Below are 9,029 nucleotides of genomic sequence, written 5' to 3' on the forward strand. Positions count from 1 at the left end.
GGTGAAGCCCCGTCTGTACTAAAAAATAAAAATAAAAATAAATAATGAGCTGGGCGTGGTGGCAGGCGCCTGTAGTCCCAGCTACTCAGGAGGCTGAGGCAGGAGAATGGCGTGAGCCCGGGAAGCGGAGTTTGCAGTGAGCCGAGATTGCGCCACTGCACTCCAGCCTGGGCGACAGAGCAAGACTCTGTCTCAAAAAACAAAAAACAAACCAAAAGACACAAAAACAACAACAAAAAACCCCCAGTAAATTAAAGGAAAACATGAGTCAAAATCTGTGGTTGGGAATAAGATGGAATTTTAAAAATTAGAATCATGAAATTGGATCCATTTATTTAAAAAAATAGATGAAGAGTTTCAAAAAGATGGTGATGAAAAGGATCATTTCATTTTATAAATCAAAACGCAACTGCATGGTGATGAGAAAATGCAAACTTTCAAAAAACCAATACATACTGGCTCTGCGTTTTGTTTTGTTTCGTTTTTTTTGAGACGAGTCTCGCTCTCTCGCCAGGCTGGAATGCAGTGGCGAGATCTCGGCTCACTGCAACCTCTGCCTCCCGGGTTCAAGGGATTCTCCTGCCTCAGCCTCTTGAGTAGCTGGGACTATAGGCGCATGCCACCACGCCCAGCTAATTTTTGTACTTTTAGTAGAGACGGGGTTTCACCACATTGGCCAGGATGGTCTTGATCTCTTAACCTCGTGATCCGCCTACCTCAGTCCCCCAAAGTGTTGGGATTACTGGCGTTAGCCAGCGCACCCTGCTGGCTCTGAGTTTTCTTAATATACTTGCACAAGGCTGTAAAAGTTTCAACCATCCAAACTTTGGAATTAGTAGCCTAATTCTTAAGAACCATATATATCAAGACCCAGGGTTGTTCAGCTTTAAAAACTGACATTTCATTGGTGATATTCCTGCTCTTCTCAAAAGATAAAAACATTTTGAGCAAGAAAAAAACCCCACGATTATATTCAAATTTATCCTAATCTTTGTGTCTGTTTTACACTCTGCTGGTTAAGTCTATGACACTTAATAAGAAAAAGCCAGAATTTATTTATTTATTTATTTATTATTTATTTGATGGAGTCTCACTCTGTCGCCCAGGCTGGAGTGCAGTGGTGTGATCTCAGCTCACTGCAACCTCCACCTCCCAGGTTCAAGCAGTTCTCCTGCCTCAGCCTCCTGAGTAGCTGGGACTACAGTTGCGTACCACTGTGCCTGGCTAATTTTTTGTATTTTTAGTAGAGACAGGGTTTCACCGTGTTAGCCAGGATGGTCTTGATCTCCTGACCTCATGATCTGTCTGCCTTGGCCTCTCAAAGTGCTGGGATTATAGGCATGAGCCACCGCGCCCAGCCTGGAATGTATTCTAAGCAGCCAGCAGGCTTGTTTGATATAGCTCTCTCTTTGCCCAAAGTAGTTGGCATCCCCTAAATTAGGAACAAAGCCAGAGCTGGATGTGACAGAACATGCATTTGTAACTACCTGGTATTTTTGGGAGTTCATTATGATTTTGTAGGAAAATAGTCATTTTCTTTCTAGGTAGGGCAATAAACAACTTGAAAAGGACACTAAGCATTGATCCTTGTGTTAAAAAACAAAAACAAAAAAACCCCAGGATTTTGCAATGTTCTACTGAATCCCTGGAAAAGTGGGAGCTAAAAGCCTCTATTCCCAGGTCTGTTAGCAGTAGGGATAGACAGTTAAGACTTCATAGTATTTTCTAGGGAAAGTAAAACAAATTTAAAAATTTGATCAATAGAAATGTGGGCCGGGCATGGTGGCTCACGCCTGTAATCCCAGCACTTTGGGAGGCTGAGGCAGGCAGATCACCTGAGGTCAGGAGTTCGAGACCAGCCTGGCAAATATGATGAAATCCCATCTCTACTGAAAATACAAAAAAATTAGCCAGGCGTGGTGATGCATGCTTGTAGTCCCAGCTGCTCGGGAGGCTGAGGCAGGAGAATCGCTTTAACTGTGGAGGTGGAGGTTGCATTCAGCCGAGATCATGCCACTGCACTCCAGCCTGGGTGACAGAGTGAGACTCCGTCTCAAAAGAAAAATGAAAAATAAAAAAGAAATGTGGATAGGTAAACTATGATCTCCTACAGTTCTGAAGATGGTGTAGCCTAACTGTATCTAACTGATTATGACCAAGGTAGTAGAGTGTGGCAGAAAAAGAACACTGGACACAGACCGGTAGGGCCCTAGGTATTTCAGGCAGAATGCTGGGCACTTTAGCCGATCTCCTTTAATTCCTCAAGACAACCCCACGAAGTGGATAATGTTACTTTTGTTTTATAGATGAGGCAACTGGCCAGGTGCAGTAACTCATGCCTGCAACCCCAGTACATTGGGAGGCTAAGGTGGGTTGATGACTTGAGCTCAGGTGTTTGAGACCAGCCTGGGCAACATGGTGAAAACCCATCTCTACAAAAAATACAAAAATTAGCCACAGTCCCAGCTACTCTGGAGGCTCCCTCGAGCCCAGGAGACAGAGGTTGCAATGAGCTGAGATCACAGCACTAAGCTCCAGCCTGGGCGACAGAGTGAGACCCTGTCTCAAAAATACATACATACATACATACATAAGAGGAAACCGAGGTTTCAGCAACCCCGGCAGGGCTATACTAATGCCCCTATTTTTCCAATGCCAATACTCCAAACTATATCCACTGTATCATTTTCCCCAAAAGAAAGCTCTTGGTGGTGAGAGTTATTTTTTGGACAATAGTGCCTCCGAGAAAACAAGTGCCAGTCCTGCTTCTGACACTTGCTAGGTACATGACTTCTGTGGTACTCAGTTCCCTACCTGGTAAAAGGAAGCAGTACCACCTTACATGTCAGAAGCCTAGTATGAAGACCAATTAGATGCCATCCTGCATTGCCTAGGAAATTAATTTACTATTCGTTTACTACAGAAATTAGTTTTAACATGTATCATTTCCCTGATACTGTGATACAGGAAGGGTTTCTGTATTGTAGATGCGAAAGTACAAGCCTAAAGGTTCTAAAAGCAGCATATAACTTGTTTTGTGTTAGCTTTTTGAAGAGGATTATACTCTGGCAGAGATGTGAAATACTCCTAGGCAGTGGTTCTTAAACTTCAGTGTGCCTAAGAATCATCTGAAGAGCTTAATAGCGATTTCTTGGGATCCTTCCATCTCTTCAGATTCTGTTTTAGTAGGCTGGGGCCTGTGAATTTGCATTCTAATAAGCTCGCAGGTGATGCTGATGCTGCTAGTCCAAGGCCCACACTTTCACTCACCCTGAGGTTAGATATAACTGATTACTCCAAAGAGACGACAGTTATTCCAACATGCTGTGTGGCTAACTGTGAACTGGAAAAGGCTGAAAGCATTGTTATTCCTTTTGCTGAGTAACTATTAAAAAACCAACTAAAGTTCATCTCCAGTGAATTCTGCTAAGTGAAAGTTTAGGGCAACTTTCAAAAGTTCTTTCCATGACCGGGCGCGGTAGCTCATGCCTGTAATCCCAGCACGTTGGGAGGCCGAGGCGGGTGGATCACCTGAGGTTAGGAGTTCAAGACTAGCCTGGTCAAATGGTGAAACCCCGTCTCTACTAAAAATACAAAAATTAGCCAGGCGTGGTGGTGCGTGCCTGTAGTCCCAGTTACCTGGAAGGCTGAGGCAGGAGAATCACTTGAACCTGAGAGGTGGAGGTTGCAGTGAGCTGAGATTGTGCCATTGCACTCCAGCCTGGGTGATAGAGCGAGACTCTGTCTCAAAAAAAAAAAAAAAAAAAAAAAAAAAGGTTCTTTCCCTCTATTTGTCCAGAAAAAGTTTGTCTGGATTAATTTGTCACTGGGCACGTTCAGATTCGACTTTTGCATGTGAGAATGAACTGTTGCCATACTGTCACCCTTTCTTCATTCTCAAATACACCATGCATCACCCAACCATGGACTTTGCACACAAGATCTCCTCTACTTGAACAGACCCCCTTAACTATTTGATTCTCCAGATTTTTGTTTAAAATTCTCCTCCTAAGGGCAGCATTCCCTAATCCCCTAGTGCATACAGGGTCCCCATTATATGCTCTCCTAACACTGTATTTTCAAAATATGTGCCATATGTAAGTCCATTTGTTTGTCCAACACATTGCAGTTAAAATATATTTCTGAAATACCTGAAAATAGAAATCGTTCTCTATAATGTTAGCTGAATCAGGTTATTTTCACCATTCCAATGTCGTCTCAACCCTGGGTCATATTATGATCACCTAGGGAATTTAAAGAAAAAAAAAAAGAGAAAGAGATGCCCAGGTCTCGTCCCCAGAGATTCTGAAATAATGAGTCTGAGGTGGGGCTCCAGGATTGGTATTTTTGAAAGTTTTCCAGGTACTTCTAACATGCAGCCGATGGCGAGCACTATTTATTCCACACTGTAGGAAGCAGCTATGGCAGGGTGGCTTTTTGAAATTTGGCCAAGATCGTTTCCTAGGACTTCAGGTCAGAGGACATGTATTTACCAACAAGAGGTAAATATGACAGGAGGATTGAAAAGGAATACTGATAGTACAAGTTCAACTCATGGGGATTTGAAATTTCAGAAATTCTTGATATTTTTATTTCATTGAAAAGCTGGTAATATCCTATTATTACCAAAACCTTGTATCTTTGTTAAGCTTGGTAGGCAGTATTTAAGGTGATTCTGGAGGTGCTCATATGGTTGGCAAGAGTGAACCCTTTCTAGAGAAGACAGGAAGGCCCATACCAAGCGGGTGGTCAAATATTCAGTGAACAGCAGTGTTAGCATTAGAACACAGATCTCCCAATTCTAGTCTATACCTCCTTCCACTACAGCACACAACTTCTTCCTACAGAAAGAAGAGTGAACTCTTAATATTCACTTAGCTGGCATCTCCCCACCCACCGTTGGTTCTTCTGATACCCTAACTCATCTACTTTAAACTTGTATGGTTTCTAAATAGATGTATTTAAAGGTTTTACATTTACCTAAAAGTATTACTCAGCTTTTTTGCTTTAAGAGACAGGGTCTCAACTCTTGTCACCCAGGCTGGAGTGCAGTGGCACAATCAAAGTTCACTGTAACCTCAAACTCTTGGGCTTACTTTACGTTTATCTCAAGTTTTGACATGCAGTGCTTTTATCATCAGTTAACTTTTCATTATTTCACAATTTCCATTATTATTTAACCGAGTTAACGTTTTAACACTGCTCTGTATTCGCACCTTAGTAGACTCTAAATGTTACTAAGGGAAATTAAAACAAATCATGACAATGGGGAAAGAAACAGTTCAATATTTATTTATTTGAGACAGAGTCTCACTCTGTCACCCAGGCTGGAGTGCAGTGGCCCTATCTTGGTTCACTGCAACCTCCGCCTCCCAGGTTCAAGTCTTGTGCCTCAACCTTCTGGGTAGCTGGAATTACAGGCATGTGCCACCACGCCCAGCTAATTTTTGTATTCTTTTAGTAGAGACAGAGTCTTGCCATGTTGGCCAGGCTGGTTTTGAACTCCTGGCCTCAAGTGATCTGCCCACCATGGCCTCCCAAAAGTGCTGGGATTATAGGTATGAGCCCCAGTGGCTGGCCCTCTATTTTCTTCTCCTGTAAGATGAGCAGAAAATGAATGAGGTATCTATAGGCTTGAGTCTTTTGGGTACCAAAGTATTTTATCTTATTATTATTATTTTTTAGACAGAGTCTTGCTCTGTTACCCAAGCTGGAGTGCAATGGCAGGATCTTGGCTCACTGCAACCTCTGCCTCCCGGAGTCAAGCAGTTCTCCTACGTCAGCCTCCCGAGTATCTGGGACTACAGGTGCCCGCCACCACACCCGGCTAATTTTGTATGTTTGTAGTAGAGATGGGGTTTCACCATGTTGGACAGGCTGGTCTCAAACTCCTGACATGTGATCTACCCACCCACCCTGGCCTCCCAAAGTGCTAGGATTACAGGTGTGAGCCACTGCGTTCGGCCCAGAGTAATACATACACACACACACACACACACACACCAGAACTATGTTTTCTTTTTTTTGAGACAGAGTCTCGCTCTGTCATCAGGTTGGAGTGCTGTGGCGCGATCTTGGCTCACTGAAACCTTCGACTCCTTGGTTCAAATGATTCCCCTGCCTCAGCCTCCCAACTAGCTGGGATTACAGGCATGTGTCACCACACACAGTTAACTTTTGTATTTTTAGCAGAGACGGTGTTTCAGCATGTTGGCCAGGATGGTCTCGATCTACTGACCTCGTGATCCACCCATCATGGCCTCCCAAAGTACTGGGATTATAGAGGTGAGCTACCGTGCCCAGCCCAGAACTATGTTTTCTAAAGGTCATAGTGCTCCATGTGAAAGCAGCTTACTCACCTGGCAAGAAAATGAAGTTTAAAATGTTGGCATACCAACAGGCTGAGATGCCCCAATAACAGCATGCAAACCCAGTGAGTAAAATCTTGGTTTCTAAATCCTATTCTCCTAAAAGAAACCAGAGATTCTTGTAGAAATGGTTGATTCTAGGACTGAGGCAGGGAAAATATAAGGTATGTCTGTGGCATCATGTGATGTCAGAAAGTACATGCTCTAAAAAACAAAACTATCAGGGAATGTCAAGGGACACACAAGCCAACTTGAAAGAGCCCCTAATGGCTAAAGCTGGAACAATCTGAACAATAAAATCATGTACTATTGGGTTATAATTCAAAGTGTGAAATATACACAAGCCCATACTGACAGATACATAGCCACGTGTGTACATTTATACATACATATAAATACATATGAGTGACTAAATAAACAAATGGAGAAGAGAGACATCTTCCTTGTGGGAAAATTCCAAATAATGTAAGTAGACGCTTCCCACTCTAGAAAGGAAGGGAAGCTTAATTCTCTCCTACTCCCACCTCTCTTCCCAAGTGTGGGCTGGATTTAGTGACTGGCTTTCAAACAGACTAGAGTAAGAAAGGGGGGAAAGAAAAGTTAACTAGTGGAGAAACCTGGCAAACACCAACTTAACTAAGTAAAGTTAAGTGAGTATCTTGTACCTGCTGATAGATGAGAAGAGAGCTTCATTTATATGGTATTTGTGTTTCTATTTTTTAGAGACAGGGTCTCATTCTACTACCCAAGCTGAAATGCCATGGCATGATCATAGCTCACTGCAGCCTTGATCTCCTGGGCTCAAGTGATTCTCCTGCCTTAGCTTCCCGAGCAGCTGGGACTACGGGTGTGCATCACCACGCCCGGCTAACTTTTAAGTATTTTTGTAGAGATGGGGGTGGTCTCCCTATATTGCCCAGGCTGGTCTCAAACTCCTAGCTTCAAGTAATCCTCCTGCCTTGGTTTCCCAAAGAGCTGGGATTAAAATATACAGTTATTTTTATCTAAAATACATAACCCCACTTTAATCATGAGAAAAACACCAGACAAATACAAATTGACAGACATTCTACAAAATGTCCCATTATTACTCCTCAAAATTGTCAAGGTCATGAAAAAGACCAAAAAACTGTCAAAGTTCAGAGGACACTAAGGAGATGATTACTTAGATGCAATGTAGTATACTGGATTGCATCTTGGACCAGAAAAGGGACATAGGTGAAAATCTAAATAGTCTTAGGTTTAGTTACAAGGAACATACCAGAGCTGGTTTCTTTTGACAAATGTCCCATGGTAATATAAGATGTTATTATAAAGGGAACTGGGTGAGGGGTATATGGAACTTTCTGTAAAATCTGCAACTTTTCTGTGAGTCTAAAATTATTTCAAAATAAAACTTTAACTGAATAACATTTGGCATATGATTCTCTGTAGCTTAATGTATAACTCATCTCATGATTTGGTAATACACAGTGATGTTAGGTTGTTTTTTTAAGTCCCCAAACTAACAGATTATCATTTTTCTTTTTGAGGGACATATGTGATATTTTATGCCAGTGGGCATGTAGCATCTCTCTCCCTACCTGGCCTGAGCCTGTAATCCCAGCTACTCGGGAGGCTGAGGCAGGAGAATCACTTGAACACGGGAGGCAGAGGCTGCAGTGAGCCAAGATCATACCACTGCACTCCTGTCTGGGCGACAGATCAAGACTCTGTCTCAAGAAAAGAAAAAGCAAACAAAAAGTAACGTAAAATGTTACTCCCTACAAAATGGAGAATATAGAAGTACATGCTAATGACATAGTTGAAATTGAAAAACTATATTCCTCTACTTTTTTTTTTAAAGAATAAAACTTGAGTGATGAAAACAGAATCAGATATAGTAGCCTAGGATCTTCCCCCCACCAACTTAGAATTCTATTAACTTAAAAGGAGCCATTTGGCCGGGCGCGGTGGCTCAAGCCTGTAATCCCAGCACTTTGGGAGGCCGAGACGGGCGGATCACGAGGTCAGGAGATCGAGACCATCCTGGCTAACACGGTGAAACCCCGTCTCTACTAAAAAAAAAAAAAGGAGCCATTTGAAACAAAAAGATAGTACGTCAAAAACTCCTAAAACTTGTTTGGAGAGTGGTTTTAAAGCTCTCTTTGGATTTAATTGTTGCAAACAGCCTAGAATGAATTTTGAAATATAAAGAAAAAAAAACTAACAAAGATCTGCCAGAGTAATAAGGAGCAGATACTTCTTAGTGGGATATGATGCTGATGCAGCATGTTAATAACCTTTAGCTTTCTGTTTTCATGAAGAATATGAGATCCATGAAAGCAGAGACTACTTTGGTCACTGTTATCCTATCTCCACTTAGTGCACAGTAGAAGTTGCGCTAAATATTGGTTGAACAAAACAAGTTCATGATGCATTTATGGGCTGGCTTATTGGCCTAGGCAAGAGCCCAAAATAAGTTCATTTTGAAAATTAGTATCGTTTTCCTTTGTTAGAAATGACAAAATGTTCATTTACTGAATAGCCATAAGTTAACTGGTTAGAAAATAGGTATAAGCACCCTAATAAATGCACTAAAAGAGGCATTGGGTCAGGTGCGGTGGCTCACACCTGTATCCCAGCATTTTGGGAGGCCTTTTGCTACAGCTTGAGGGAGTG

This window comes from Papio anubis, chromosome 1 (genome assembly GCF_008728515.1).
Source record: "Papio anubis isolate 15944 chromosome 1, Panubis1.0, whole genome shotgun sequence".
In the NCBI taxonomy this organism is placed as follows: Eukaryota; Metazoa; Chordata; class Mammalia; order Primates; family Cercopithecidae; genus Papio; species Papio anubis.